This window comes from Lagenorhynchus albirostris, chromosome 10 (assembly GCF_949774975.1).
Source record: "Lagenorhynchus albirostris chromosome 10, mLagAlb1.1, whole genome shotgun sequence".
NCBI lineage: Eukaryota > Metazoa > Chordata > Mammalia > Artiodactyla > Delphinidae > Lagenorhynchus > Lagenorhynchus albirostris.
Window position 1 is genome coordinate 92,208,107 of NC_083104.1, and position 15,471 is coordinate 92,223,577.

Genomic DNA, 15,471 nt, shown 5'->3' on the forward strand with positions numbered 1-15,471 from the left:
GGGGGGAGAAAAGACGCGGAAGCGTGGCGGGCCTACGAGCTGGGAGGGGGGTTGGGCGCTGGGGGCAGCCGGAGGGCAGTTTGGAGCTTTAAATACAGAAGCTTCAGAGGAGTCGCGTGTTTCCTATTCTCAGTTTCGCCAAGGATCGTCTCTCGTTTCCTCTCGCCTCTCGTTCTTTGCATTAGTCAAAGGCTGTCTCCTTCAAATCCATAACATTTCATCCTCCCTTTTGCTGTCTTGGAAACAGCTCCTAATTTCCAGCTCCTCTCTTTGATCTCTCTGCCTTCTTTCAACCTCTTTTTAAAAATAAAAACAACATCAAATGAAAATCCTAAGAAGTCTTCCTTGAAAAACGCAAAGATTTACAAATATGCATATTTACTAACTTTCTCTTTAGGAATGAAACACACTCCTCCTTTTTAACTTTTTTTGTCGGTGCATTGTTTTCTGTTTCTGATCAAATGCAAGACCACCTCTATTTTCTTTTGTGGCACCTAGTATGTTTGATTGACTGTATTATTTCAGCACATTTATGTTAATATTGAAATTAATTGGGGGCATCTGCCCCGTCTCTGACTGACAGCTTCACGTAGAAGCTTAATATACACACCTCAACCACACACCACTCTGCCACAGGATAGAAAGAATTCCACGTGTCAGGTGGTGAGCTACTCATCTTAAGGAATATCTCATATAGTAAAATTCTGGTACAATTAAGCCTCATTTAAGGCCCAACATATAATAAACTGAGCTTTGAGAAGACTTAGGATAATTCTATTTCACATCTGAAAGCATTCTCAGAGATCACCAAAGCCTTAGATTCTTGGGGGATAATTCATTTAATTAAGAGAGGAAATTAACTCGATAGCCAAAGCAACTTACCATTTTAAAAAGGATATAGAAAATTCCTCTAAAACATGACAGCTGGATAAAAATTCATGTGCACACATCTCCATGTCCATTACTGGTGTAGCTAAGGACACCGGCACACAAAGCCTCTGGGCTCTGTGGCGGATCAGCGGCAGTGGATTGGGGTCCCTCTCCTGGAGATGTGCCCAACTTGTTCTCTTGTCATCAAACTGAGAAGTGGCCTAGTGGACACGCTCCCTCTAGGTCAACGTGTAATAACGCAATAAATCATTATCCAATAAAATAGTGTCACTCCTGGCTGAAAAACTGCTAAGCAGAACTCAATTTTTCCAAGCAGACTGGTAAGAAAGGCCGAGGACACTCATCCTTAGCATACAATGTCGTGTTTTCTACAGCCTCTCCGTATTCATTATCTCTTCCTGGTCTTGGATGCCGGAAGCCTCTTTTTAATAACTTAAATCTTCATGTGTCACATCCTGTCTGAAGCTCAGGGTTTCTGGAAGAAACTGAGAATAGGATTCAAAAAGCCAGGTTTCCAGTAGTCCTGTATCTTTGCAACCTGTGTTCCCTTTGCTCTGGAGAAAGGACACTGACAGTCAGTGTGCTGTACGAACCACTAGAGGGCACTTTGACACTTGCTTTCGAATCTACAGTTTTTCAGACGCCCCAGATTGCAAATATCTGTATCTGCTGTTGTGTCTACACATTAGTAACGTTTCATAGTTGCTCTAATGAAATGCTCTCCCTGTCCAACAATGACACTCTGCGATTCTTAACAAATATTGGTTGATGATGGGGATAGTTGCAAGAGAGTCTAGTTAATTAAGAGGAAATGGATAAAGGTGTTACACTCCAGTGGTGGGCAGAATTTTAAAGGCAGGGATTAGAAAAAAAGACTCAGAAGAGATGCTGCCTATGCTTTGATTGTCTGCCTTAGTAGGAAAGCACCCGGAATAATACTGTGATTTACCAGACAAATAGGGCAGACTAAAGGGTAAGCCCCATCTGACACAGACGTATGGCTGGCAGTCATCAGATAAATTCAGACCCTGCTGAGGAGGAAGGACAGACAAACACTGGGATTATATATATATCCCAAAGAACTTGGGTTAAATAGGTCTATTGAATACTACAGGGAAGAAAAGAAGGGCAGTAAATTTAAAAGGGTTTAAGGTCAGCAGTGTTCTCCTACCCCCTCCCCCAATAGTCTAGAGATCATCTGAGGCTGGGGCTAAGCAAGCATCAGAAGTAGAGGTGGGTTATGATTCCTTCTTTTAGACAGAAATGACTAATATTTGAAAGGACAGTGAGTGGAGAGTTGTCACCATACACATACTTACTGAGAAACTTGAACAAACACTCAACACAACAAAAACAAAGAACTGGGAGTTGGAAATTTTGGAGAATGACCACAGAGCACTGCATAAAAGAGATACACATCCTTATGGTGGCACGTGATCTTGAACAACCCAGCCTCACCACTCTGACTGCCTGTCTCAATACAATTCTCTCCATCCCTTCCCGTTTCCAGAACACACACCTCATCCCTGACCTCTTTGACTCTAGGAACAATCTATTCACTTAGAGTCTCAACTTACATTCCCCTTGACGAAAGTTCCATGTATCATCTGTGACCCTGGGCATTACGGCTAATTTTCAGGTTACCTCCTCTCAATGCACCTGATCTGTGTCCTCATTCCCATAGACAGCTTCAGTTGCAGTGGTCTCCCTATCTCCAACCCTGTCTGTACTGGCCTTACAGGTGAGAGTTTTGGAAGTCAGGGACACCTGTTTTTTGTATTCTCTCATAAACCTAGCAGAGGGTTTTTACATAAGATCAATATTTCAGATTTGAAGTAGAACTTAATGGTCATCTGGTCTACCCTTCTATTAGACAGTTAATGTTGAATGCTCAATGACTATTAGGATCCTATCAACCTTTAAAATTTCCTTTATGAGATGTTTAAATAAAACTACTAAAAACATTTGTGTATAGGTTTTTGCATAAATACACATTTTCCTTTCTCTTGATAAATATCCAGGAGCGCAGTTGCTGGGTCATATGGTAGACGTGTGTTTAGTTTTTTAAGAAGCTGTCAAGCTGTTTTCCAGAGTACAATTTTACATTCCCACCAGCAATCGACGAGTGATCTAGCTTCTCTGCATCCTCGGCAGCATTTCCTGGAGTCACTGTCTTTTACTTTAGTTATTCTGTTGGGTGTGTAGTGATCTCCCTGTGGTTTTAGTTTGCGTTTCCCTAATGATGTCGAACATATATTCATGTGCTTATTTGCCATCTGTATGTGTTCTTCAGTGAAATGTCTGTCTATGAATTTTGGATTAGTCTTCTAACTGGGTTGATTGTTTTTTTTAAGGGCCATTTATTTATCTTTGGCTGCATTGGGTCTTCACTACTGCACGCGGGCTTTGTCTAGTTGTGGCGAGCGGGGGCTACTCTTCATTGCGGTGCGCGGGCTTCTCATTGCCGTGGCTTCTGTTGTCGCGGAGCAAGGGCTCCAGACGCGCGGGCTTCAGTAGTTGTGGTTTGTGGGCTCTAGAGTGCAGGCTCAGTAGTTGTGGTGCACGGCCTTAGTTGCTCCGCTGCATGTGGGATCTTCCCAGACCAGGGCTCGAACCCGTGTCCCCTGCATTGGCAGGCAGATTCTAAACCACTTCGCCACCAGTGGGAAGCCCTGATTTTTTTTAACCATTGAAACTATAGAGGTCTTTATATCATTTAGATATAACTCCTTGTCAAAGATGTGGTTTGCAAATATTTTCTCCCAGTCTCTAGCTTGCCTTTTCATCCCCTTAACAGGGTCTTTCACTGACAAAAGTTTTTAATTTTGATGTTCAATTTATTAATTTTTTTCTTTTATGAATCATGCTTTTGGTGTCAAGTCTAACACACCGCCTAGCCCTAGATGCTGAAGACTTTCTCTGATGCTGTTTATCTAAAAGTTTTATAGTTTGATGTTTTACATTTAAGTCCATGATCCATTTTGAGTTAATTTTTGTATAAGGTGTGAGACTTAGGTCAAGGTTCAATTTGTTTGTTCACGGATGTCCAATTGCTCCAGCACCATTTGTTGAAAAGGTATTTCCATTTTTTGACTGATTATAGACAGTACTGTATTTTTAATTTTGTATTTTTAACTCAGCACTGTGTTGAATATAAGTAATAAAATCAGAGATCCTTCTCTTGTTGCCAGTCTTAGGGAGAAATTAGTCTTTCAACATTAGGTATAATGTTAGCTGTAGCTTTTTGTAGCTTTTGGTACTGTCTTTGCTTTTGTTATCAAGGTAAGACTTTTTTCATAACCATGAATTGGGAAGTGATCTTTCCTCTTCTCTTTTCTGGAAGAGATTGTGTAGAATTGGTCCTTTGGTCCTGAGATTCCCTTGCTAGTCTGCCTTCTTTTCTCCACCTTTCAGAGTTTTCTTACCTTTGTCTTATATATAACGTCCAGGGGTTTCAGTCGCATTAGCAGAAGGGACAGTGAAAAGTACTTCTCCATCTTCCCAGAAGAGGAGTTCAGTTTTCCCATATTTTAAATGAGAACGTTGGTCTATAATGTTCTCTCAAGATCTTTTAAGCTCAGTAAATTATGTTATCCATGATATATTAAATCCTCATTTGCTTTTTCTTCGTGTTTACTGGGGCCCTGTAATCATTATGCCATAAACATGTTTTCTAGTTCCAACTTTATAATGTACCTACTCACCGCCACATGCTTTCTGCTTGGATGGGGAGAAACAAAGCAAAGTTCTTGAGATGGTATCACTGTTTCCTTCAATAAAAAGCCCAGCCCATTGTACATTTTCTGAGGTGGTGATTGCTTTGGGAGGAACCCTGCTTTAGAATGTGGAAGGTCCAGGAGCTCCCAAATGAAGTGGAGAGTCAAAGAATTGAGAACCCCTTAGAGGGTAAACTATCCTTTACCCAGAAGCACAGGCTTTATTCACTAAAGACATTTCTCATAACATTAAAATGCAAATTCAAACACTGCCTGTAAAAACTGACACCAGCATATGTTTTCAGAATTCTTCGTCTTTCCATTTGCAAGCTCATGTCCCATACAAGATGGTTTAGTCTGAAACCGGCTCCATTGGCATGTATAGCAGTGTTAAAACTTGTTCAAATGTTAATGCAAGCGATTGCTGTTAATTTCCTGTTTACCCTAATACAAAAAATGTGAAACTCTATTCATTCAGCCAGCATTTATTCTCCTCCCAGATAGATCTCCCACCAGTCTCTCATTGCCTCCCTCCTTCTTCACTTTACCCAGACTCATTCCTACAGAAATGCCCTTCACTCTATTCATTTCTCCCATGCTTCCACTATCTTTGTTCAATTATTTACCAATGGGTTTTAAAAAAAATTAAAACAAATATCATAAAATTTTATATTGATTATCAAACACCAACATTTAATCTTAGCAGAATAAAAATTATTCCGTATTTCAATCTGTTTCTTAGTTGTTTTTTTTTTTTAGGTACAAGGGCCTCTCACTGCTGTGGCCTCTCCCGCTGCGGAGCACAGGCTCCGGATGCGCAGGCTCAGCGGCCATGGCTCACGGGCCCAGCCGCTCCGCGGCATGTGGGATCTTCCCAGACCGGGGCACGAACCCATGTCTCCTGCATCAGCAGGTGGACTCTCAATCACTGCGCCACCAGGGAAGTCCATTTCTTAGTTGTATTTTTATAGGGATGATTTTTTTCAATATAGTAGTCTAACTTTAAAATTTGAGATATACCATAAAAATCACCATTTTAAAGTGTACAATTCAATGGTTTTTAGGATATTCACAGGTTGTATGAGGTCCATGAAGGTACTGAGGGAGTTGATGAATGAAGAGGGTGCAGGGTGGAGTCTGAGGGAGTGGGCAGCCATGTGATGTCCTAAAGGATACAGAAATAAAGGAGAGAGTGTAGAGGTGATAATGAAAGTCCTGGGAGGATGTGATCCCTCTATACCAAGATGGAAATGCAGAAGAGCAGAAGGTCCCAGCAGGTGGAGGAAGTCAGTCAAGGAGTCCTTAGCCTAACAGAGTTTAAATCAAACTGGGGGGCAAAGTGCATTCACACACAAAGCAACTGGGGACCCCTTCCATGTAACTGTGCTGGTGAATCTCAGGGTAGGGACAGAGCCCATCACTCCTATGCAGGTAAAATTTGCCTCAGGTCTACTCACAGTTGGCACAGTCATGGCCTCTTCTCCTTGGAGCCATTGGTCATACTATCTTTCCATCCTAAATGCCACCCCTAGAACCTCCCATGTTTCATTGCCCACCTCATGTCCTCTAGGAAATATTCCCCAGTGATCTGCCCACAGTGAGTCTTCTTACTGCATCATTAAGGAAATCTCACCATACGGAAGTCATCATATATTTGCCAGCAGTCTGATCACCAGCTGCCAGATAACCTTGACCTTGCAGCCTAATTCAAAACCTGCCTCATCTGTGTCAGCAACTTTCATTATCAACATTTCTTTCCAAGTGATCATTTAAAGGATGATCATCAGTGTAACAGTCTGCTAGCGCTGCTAAAACCAAACACTATAAACAGAGTGGCTTAAACAACAGATAACTATTTTCTCACAATTCTGGAGGTGAATGTCCCAGATCAAGGTGCTGTCAGGGTTGGTTTTTCGTGAGATCTCTTTCTGTCTTGCAGATGGCCGCCTTCTTGCCGTGTCCTCACATGGCCTTTCTTCTGTGAGTGTGCAGGGAGAGAGAGAGAGGAGAGAGATCTCTGGTATCTCTTCCTCTTCTTATAAGGACATCAGTCCAATCAGGTTAGGATCTCATCCTTATGACCTCATTTAAACTTAACTGCCTCCCTAAAAGCCCTATCTCCAAATACTATCACATTGGGGTTTAGGGTTTCAACATATGCATTTGCAGAGGGGGAACACAATTCAGTCCATAACACCAGGAAAAGACTGGGGATCCCTACCATAGAAAAAAAAAGATCTAGAACATATACTTGACTTCTATATTTCCATGGACTTAAGGAAGGTAAAAAGTTGTCTCAATGGAATAATTACATGTACACACACACGTAGAATAGGTCATCTTCAAACATTTTTCACATATACCATAGTAATTTTGATAGTAATAGTAATGCTATACAATAGTAATAGTAATGCTATCCAATTCCTTGCATTTTAAAAATATTTATTTAATTAATTCATTCATGTATTTGGTTGTGCCAGGTCTTTAGTTTGGGCCAGCAGGCTCATTAGTTGCAGCTCGCTGGCTCCTTAGTTGTGGCATGCACGTGGGATCTAGTTCCCTGACCAGGGATCGAACCCAGGCCCCCTGCATTGGGAGTGTGGAGTCTTAACCACTGTGCCACCAGGGAAGTCCCCAATTCCTTATATTTTTAAGACTGTCACCTAAAAGGTTTTATCGTAAGTTTTAAGTTATTGCAGAAGATTAAATGTCTGGTTTGATGTATGGCAAATATTGAAATTTTAAAATAAAACTGTGAACATTACTCATTTAATCATCACCATTTAAAATACACAAGTTCTTTTTTTAATGAACGTAAATTTTAAATTTCTCCTTTTTCTCCTTGAACTTGTATCTCAATTCTACTTCCCCACAGAATTATATCCTGTTGTAATAATACATTTTATACTTCAGAGTCATTTACTGATCACCCTATCATATTTTTCTTCAACAAAAAAAATAAAATTAGTTTTTAAAAAATTCCTGTGACTAAAGGTTAAAGTGTTAAACATTAATCTGGATTGAGTTACTATTAATTTATTATTCCTACACAATTGATCAAAACAACCTATATATTTCATATACTTTGAAAAGGATAACTACATGTAAAAAGTAAACTTTTTTTGGAAATTCATCTATTAATGAGATGTGTGCTTCCTCCACTGAGTTCATATACCTATGAATGAATATTACTTCTAGGGCTCTCAGACACAATTAAACATTAATTTGATTCCTATTCTTGCTTTTATAACTAAGTGTAAACACTGGACAACTAGCTCATATAAATCGTTGGATGAGAATTGGTATACTTTTGTTTTCGTTTTTTTTTTTCTTTGCGGTATGCAGGCCTCTCGCTGTTGTGACCTCTCCCGTTGAGGAGAACAGGCTCCAGACGCACAGGCTCAGCTGCCATGGCTCACGGGCCCAGCCGCTCCATGGCATGTGGGATCTTACCGGACCGGAGCACGAACCCGTGTCCCCTGCATCGGCAGGCGGACTCTCAACCACTGTGCCACCAGGGAAGCCCTACTTTTGTTCTTGCAAATCACTCAGTTCTTTGAACTCAGAATTGCATGCTAAGAATCACATGATGATCCCTGCCCCTGCCCCTCCTCCCCTCCTCCTTTCTCTCTCCCCCCACCACCCCCTCTCTCTTTCTCATATGCCAGGTTCTCTCCAAAGCATGTTACATGAATTATTTTATGTAGTCTCCTAGCAACTCTATAAAGTATGGCCTTTTATTATTCCCATTTTACAAATGAGGAAATTGAGGAGGAGATTGACTCTCCAAGTCACAAGTTTAATAGATGGGAGAGTGTGAATTCCAAGCCAGGCAGAGCCTGCACCCAGAGCCTGCACCCCTAGCCACGACCCGTTACAGTAGGTGGTGCAAGAAAGTCCAAGTCTGTCTCAGTGCTTGGAGCACATACTTGTCGGCCAGTTCTCTAATGAGAGTGAAAACCCCAGAAATAGGAACATTCCATAAACATTGTTTAAAAGTTCATTCAACGCATCTTCAGTCTCCTGGAGATCTGCTACCCAGCAGCTCCTGAACAAAAGACCCAGCTGCCTGGTCGGTGATCTTTATAAAGCTAGCTGGAGGAATTGTCATGATGTAAAGGTCCTTTCACAGTATTTTCAGGGATTGTCAGGCAGTGTTTTTCACCCTTTCCATCCCAGCAAAGTACAGACTGGCTCTGACTCTCCGTCCTGGACAGCCTCGTTATGTCCTACCTACATCCAGGGCTTCAAATGCCCAAAGAGTTGGTCTAGCTCAGCCTCATCGCCCCCTGCTGAGGTCTCATCTCTAGGCTTCAATTTCTATGCCAGGCACCACTGAAATGCTGTTTGATTAAGTCAACCCTGTGTTAGGATCTCAGGATACTGGATGGGTGTCAGCAGCATATTTCTGTTTATTTTCTTTGGATTCTAGGAGTTATATCATGGGCAGTGTTAATGTGCTGGGGCTGCCATTGCCTACTATTCAAGAAAATGAGGATTGGAGATGTTGGCAGAGGTCCTGTGTGCATTAGGGAGGGAGGGGGGTGAAGGGTGTGGTTGGAGTCATGTTTGGAAGTAAGAAGAGCCAATGGAAAAGCTTGGGTCTTGACTGTGCCTGACTGGCCAATGAAATGATCCCATTTGGGTAACTGGCTGTGCAGGCCTGGAGTCTGGCTAGCAACAGCCCTGTACATCTGGCCACACTTTGGCCTGTCTGTGGCAGCTGATTTTGGGCTTCACGGCTATTAACCAGAGTCAGGAGTAATGTCTTTCATTCTGAGACGTCTAAACCCCCAACCACAGGCCTGTGTTCCTCCAGGGCAGAGGGCAAATGCAATTACATCTGTGACCAATTTACACAGCTGGGAGCTCAGCCTCCTGACAGAAACATTTATTTGAGATTCAAGTCTCCAGGGAGCTGGGGAGCCAGACAGGAAGTGAGGTCCCTCAAGCCTTTGTTGCTTGCTAGCCTGAGCCTTGAAAACAAAACACAACAACAGAAAATGTCAACTTTGGCTTTTATAAGCTAAAAATGAGACCACTCTCTCTACAAACCAGGAGGATTTTCGAGGCAGAGAGGAGAATAAGAATATTCAAATATGACCTGGCCGCCATTGAGTAAGGAAGACTCATCCACACCAGTGTGGGCAGGTCTCATCGAACCCACTGAAGGACCAAATAGAACAAAAAGGCAAAGGAAGGACATATTTTATCTCTCTCTTCTTGAACTAAGATATACATCCTCTCCTGTCCTTGGACATCAGAGCTCCTGGTTCTCAAGCCTTCAGACTCTGGGACTTATGCCAGTGGCCCCCTTGTTCTCAGGCCTTTGGCCCCAGGCTGAATTAACTATCAGCTTTCCTCGTTTTCCAGTCTGCAGATGGCAGATTGTAGAACTTTTTGGCCTCCATAACCATGTGAACCAATTCCTATAATAAATTTCATTATATATATATATATATATATATTTATATGTGTGTATGTGTGTGTGTATATATATATACACACATATATTTATATGTGTGTGTGTGTATATATATATATATATACACATATATATATATATATGTATATATATACACATATATATATCCAGAACAACATATATATATATCCCATTGGTTCTGTTCTCTTTAGAACATTTACTAATATATCTACCAATGGACATTTGGGTTGTTTTCACTTTTAACTATTATGAACAATTTTGCTTTGAATATTAGTGTATAAATGTTTATGTGGACATACATTTTCATTTTCATTTCTCTTAGGGATATATGTGGGAGTAGAGCTGCTGAGTCATATGATAATTCTGTTTAACTATCTGAGGAACTGACAGTTTCTCAAAGCAGTCGTACTATTTTATGTTCCAACCAGTAATATATGAGGTTCCAATTTTCTCTACATTCTTGCCAACACTTGTTATTTTCTTTAAATTACAGCCATCTTAGTGGGTGTTAATTGGTATCTAATTATAGTTTTGATTTGCATTTCCTGATTGCAAATTATGTAGAGCATCATCTGCTTATTGGTCATTTACATATCTTCTTTGAAGAAATGTCTATTCAGATATTTTGTCCATTTTTTAAATGGGTTGTCTTTTTGTTGTTGAGTTACAATAGTTCTTTATATATTATAGATATGAGTCCCTTATCATATATATGATTTACAAAAAATTTTCTCTCATTCTGTGGGGTTTTTTTCACTTTCTTGATGATATCCTCTGGAACACAAAAGTTTCAAAATTTAATTGTGCCCAGTTTGTCTCTTCTTTATTTGCTTATGCTTTTAGTATCATATCCAAGAAACCACTGCCTACCCCAAGGTCACAAAAATTTACACCTATGTTTTCCTCTAAGAGTTTTAGTTTTAGCTATTGCATAGGTTTTGATCTATTCTGATTTGTATATGGTGTTTGATAGGGTCCAAATTCTTGTTTTAAATTTATTTTTCCATGTCTACCCATTGTCCCAGCACCATATGTTGAAAGACTATTCTTTCCCCATTGAAAGGTCTTGGCATCTTGGTTGAAAGGCAATTGACTCTAAATGTGAGAGTTTATTTCTGGACTCTCAAATCTATTTTGTTGATCTATATGTCTGTCCTTATGCCAGTACCACACTGTTTTGATTACTGTAGCTTTGTAATAAGTGTTGAAGTTGAGAAGTATGACTTCTTCAACTTTGTTCTTTTTTTCAAGATTATTTTGGTTGTTCTGGATCCCTTCAAATTCAATTTCATTATGAATCTGGGGTTAGCTTGTGAATTTCTGAAAAGAAGTCAGCTGGGATTTTGATAGAGATTGCACTGAATCTATAGATCAATTTGGGCAGTATGGCCATCTTACTAATACTAAGGCTTTTGATCCATGAACCTGCGGTATCTTTCCACATTTTTAGTTCTTATTTAATTTGTTTCAACAATGTGTGTAGTTTTCAGAGTGTAGCGGGTCTAACCTTTTTGGGGGGTTAAATTTATTCCTAAGTATTTTATTACTTTAATGCTATTATAAATGAAATTCATTCTTAATTTCATTTTTGGTTTGCTCATCGCTCCTGCATAGAAATACAGTTGATTTTTGCATAACCTTGATGAACTCATTTATTAATCCTAATGGTTCTTTAGTGGATTCCTCAGGATTTTCTATAACTATGATTAAGTCATCTGAAAATATAGTTTAACTTCTTCCTCTCTAACCTGGATTCCTTTATTTCATTCTTGCCTAATTGCCCTGGCTAAGGCCTTTTGTATCTCAGCTGTCTAAGGAGCTGAATTTCTGTTATCAGACATCACAGAAGTGCTCCAGCTTCTTTAGCCAGGCAGCTAATGCTTAATATTCAGCTTACCCCCAAATCGAGAGATACATACTCCCCAGGGTATATTTCAATAGAGCAAAACAAGTCTCTGGCACTAATCAGGCATGTGCTTGGTCAGTTTACTACAGTGTTCCCAGGTAGGGAGTTGGGACACCAGGAAAGAAAGAGAACAGGAATAGCTTCAGATGTAGAACCCTTTCTGTGAGGGCTAACACCCTTAGGACTGCAACCGGAGAGGGAAATGGAGGAGCTCGCAGAGGAAGAGATTGGGGCTTACGCAGACAGAACTGCAGCCATGACCTGGACAAACCTCCCAGCTCCTGCCCACCATCCGTACTGCCCACTGCAGGTCGACACAGAAAAGAAAATCACTGCTCTTTCAAGCTACTAACCAAGTAAGTTCTTTTCTTCTCAGACGTAGAGTCAACAAATTCTGTAGGCCATCCTAATTAATGAGGAAAGCTCCAAGTCAGGCATGTTTTTCTAATGTTTTCAAGCATTCTGTGCTTCTAGCACTTCCCTGATTGGCCGGGCTCTGGAAGGTATCCAAAGAGACCTCTGAGATTGTACATACTTGTGGCGGCTGTTTGCTGTGAGGTGGAAACAGACCCTCCTCCCTCACTGGAGGTAACCTCGCGGCCCCCAAGACTTCAGCAACAAGACGAAATAAACATCTTGGTTTGCAGGCAAACTGTGCAGAGCAGGCTTTGTGGGGCAGCCCTGCAAAGGTGGAAGAGCTATTCAAAGGTTGCCAGCGCCCGAGAATAAACTGGCTTTGATGAGGCTTATGGACACAATCCAGTTTTTAGCAAAATCCATGCCCAACCTCCTTGAAGTGCCCCATTGAGAAAACGGCTTGAAAATAGGTTGAATGACATGGGGTGCAACATCGGTAGAATAGATTTAATGAGCCAAAAAATGCGGTTTCAAATGCCCCTCTGAGTGCCACTGCCTGGCTTTGCCAGCAGATGTAAAAATGTGCACTGGGGAAAACTCAGAGAGACACAAAGCAGTGCTTATGCAAACTCTAAGCCAGTCAGTTGCATTCATGTTCAAGTCCAGAAAATTTACTCATGTGTAGAAAGATATGTCTGAGCTGAAGGGGGATTGTTTATGGTCCTGACTGCACGGTAGGGTTGGGGGCAGGGTGTGTGCAGAAGGAAATCTCTCGGATCTCCTCCAGAGAGTTTTTGGCTGTGCTTTGCCTTTGGCTCCCAGAAAGGGGGGAGGAGGTTGTTTACGGTACAGTCAGATCCTGATTATTCAGGGGCTGATTATCCATTTCATGGATTCACTGGCCTTGGGCCTCTCCTCCTTTTTAAGGGTTTCCTGACTTTTGGGGATGCTGTTACTCAGCTGATGCCAAATAGTAGAAAGAATGAAAAGAGACTAAAAATATTTTTACCGTATATGAGCAATTCCTATAAAGGATTTGATCAGGAACAGGAAGCAAACTGCGTCATTACAATAGAAGCTGGGGCTTGTTGGGGGGGATTTCTTTCTCTGTTCTCTGTATGTGGTATCTTGAGCCCCTACTGCTGTTGGGACTCCATAGCAGATTTGCTGGGGAAAGCTCTGGAGGGCAATGCTCATGAAGTGAAGATGAGGAGAGAAAGCAGCCAGCTGGGCTCACAGTAAGGAATGTTGACTACAGAGAGTCAAGCAAGGCAATGGACCCTGAAGAAACATTTGAGCTCTGACTACACTTGGTCTACAGCTGCTTATGTGTCACCAGTAGGATTCAAGCTCCATCAAGCTCTTAGACACCAACTGATCAGACACTTGGTAACGATGACTTGAGGGGGGTCAGGAACAAACGCCCAGAGGCCAGAAGCGAAAGTACAGATCTGTGAGGACATCTGGTGAAGCCAAACCCCAAGAAAGTCATGGAAATGGAAAATGAAGATAGTCATTTCCACAGGAGAAGTTGCATTAACCATTGGGAAGGAAAGGGGGATGACCTTTCATAAAATTAACGGCAGAAGAATCATATGACTTAAAAAATACCTTCCTTTAATAAAGATTTCTTAGAAGGAACTAGCTCTTTTATGTTAATATACTGAAGGCTAAGAATTGATTAGTGTCATTACTTTGAATTGTAATCTCTTCATTAACCTCTCTCACTTTCCTTTATTAGTGACCATTTATATTTTTTAATTTCTATGATACATTTAATTAAATGATTGCAATTATACTTTAAATTTGTAATTAGGATTTTTAAATAATTCACAGAGCTTTTCAAAGAGTTCTTCCCTGCTCTGCCACTCTTGTCCTTTCCTCTAATCTCACCACTTAATTCAAAATGAAAGTTTTTATTGCAATTGAAACAGAACAGGAATTATATTTCAGTCTTAAGTCTTTAACCTTGCTCTTGATTTTCTTCCTGTTGTTATCAAGTTTAAGAACATTCAGGGCTTTGGGTTCAAATATCTATTATTTTTACTGGTGAGGTTGACAGAAGCTCCCACCAAAGACAAGGTGTGTTATAAACTAGAAAAACCGATCCTAAAAGCTTTCTGCACCCCTCACTGCTAGGATGTTGCAGGAAAAAACTAGTTTGACAATAATAATAGTCCTTAAACTTCTTTAGTCCCAGTTGACTTTGAGATTCTAATAAAATTTATGGATTTTCTTCCCAGAAAAGTCCACATGGACACAAAAACACAGATTCCTTAAAGCTATTCTACTCTGGTTAGAGTCTCCTGAAGCAAAACTGGTTCTACAGCTGCATCCATGGGAGATGAGCTTTAAGGAGGATTTAGAAACTTTTTCTTTATAGTCAACATAAAGAAATGAAGGATTGCCAAAAAATTAGGAAGGGAATGCAGTGGGGGAACTCAAAGGAAACAGAGGTGCAAAAAAGGAAAATAAGTAAACTCATAGAAAAAATGCAAAGAGAAGATTATGGGAAACCTCTTGTGGTAACACTACATGGGAGTTTATTCTGTCTTAATCTCAGCGGCACCCAGGGAAGGGAGGACCCCAGAGTAAAATGATCTGCAAAATTGCTTTTCAGAAGCAATGCAATGATGCTGACAACAATTTGAAGCAAGCATGTGAGAGGACGGCTGGGAGGAGAAAGTCTGAATTCAAAAGACCCCAGCAGGAGATGCCCTGTGACAGAATCCGACTTGACAGGCAGAGGCATGTACTTCTGCTGTCATCTCAAAACAGAAATCTCAGGCGACATATTTAGTATGCTCTTGAGAATCCACCGTGTGTCAAAGGAAGAGCAGGCATATGGTCAAGCCACAAGGCAAAACCTGCCTTGAGTGGTGGAGATGACTCAGACCTTCGTTCCTATTCCTAATAAAAGAAGGCAGCTCTCTCCTGCTATGGGATGGCTTGGTTAACTACAAGTGGATTGAAGATGCATCGCGAGTGCCGACTGTCTTTAGACAAATTGTACCTTGGGGTCTTGCCACAGAACTAGCCACTGGTCTAGCAATAGCCTATATTTAAGGGGTTTGGCAAAAACACATCTAATCAAGCAGTTTGAAACTGATGGGTTTGTGTTGAGGAGTCTGTTACTGGATGCTTCCTAAAATAGC

The 15,471-nt window shown here is 40.9% G+C and overlaps 1 protein-coding gene across 5 annotated transcripts in view; it reads right to left on the bottom strand.

Annotated features, from left to right (window-relative positions):
- Positions 1-15,471, bottom strand: part of GMPR (guanosine monophosphate reductase) — a 149,762-nt gene that overhangs the window by 67,732 nt on the left and 66,559 nt on the right. For 3 of the 5 annotated variants that reach the window (XM_060163646.1, XM_060163647.1, XM_060163644.1), the window contains one exon: positions 6,460-6,585. The exons of 1 other annotated variant lie outside the window; for it this stretch is intronic. The gene's annotated coding sequence lies outside the window, so the exon portion shown is untranslated. The remainder of the gene's footprint in view (positions 1-6,459; positions 6,586-15,471) is intronic. One more of the 5 variants, XM_060163645.1, reaches the window with a different exon arrangement.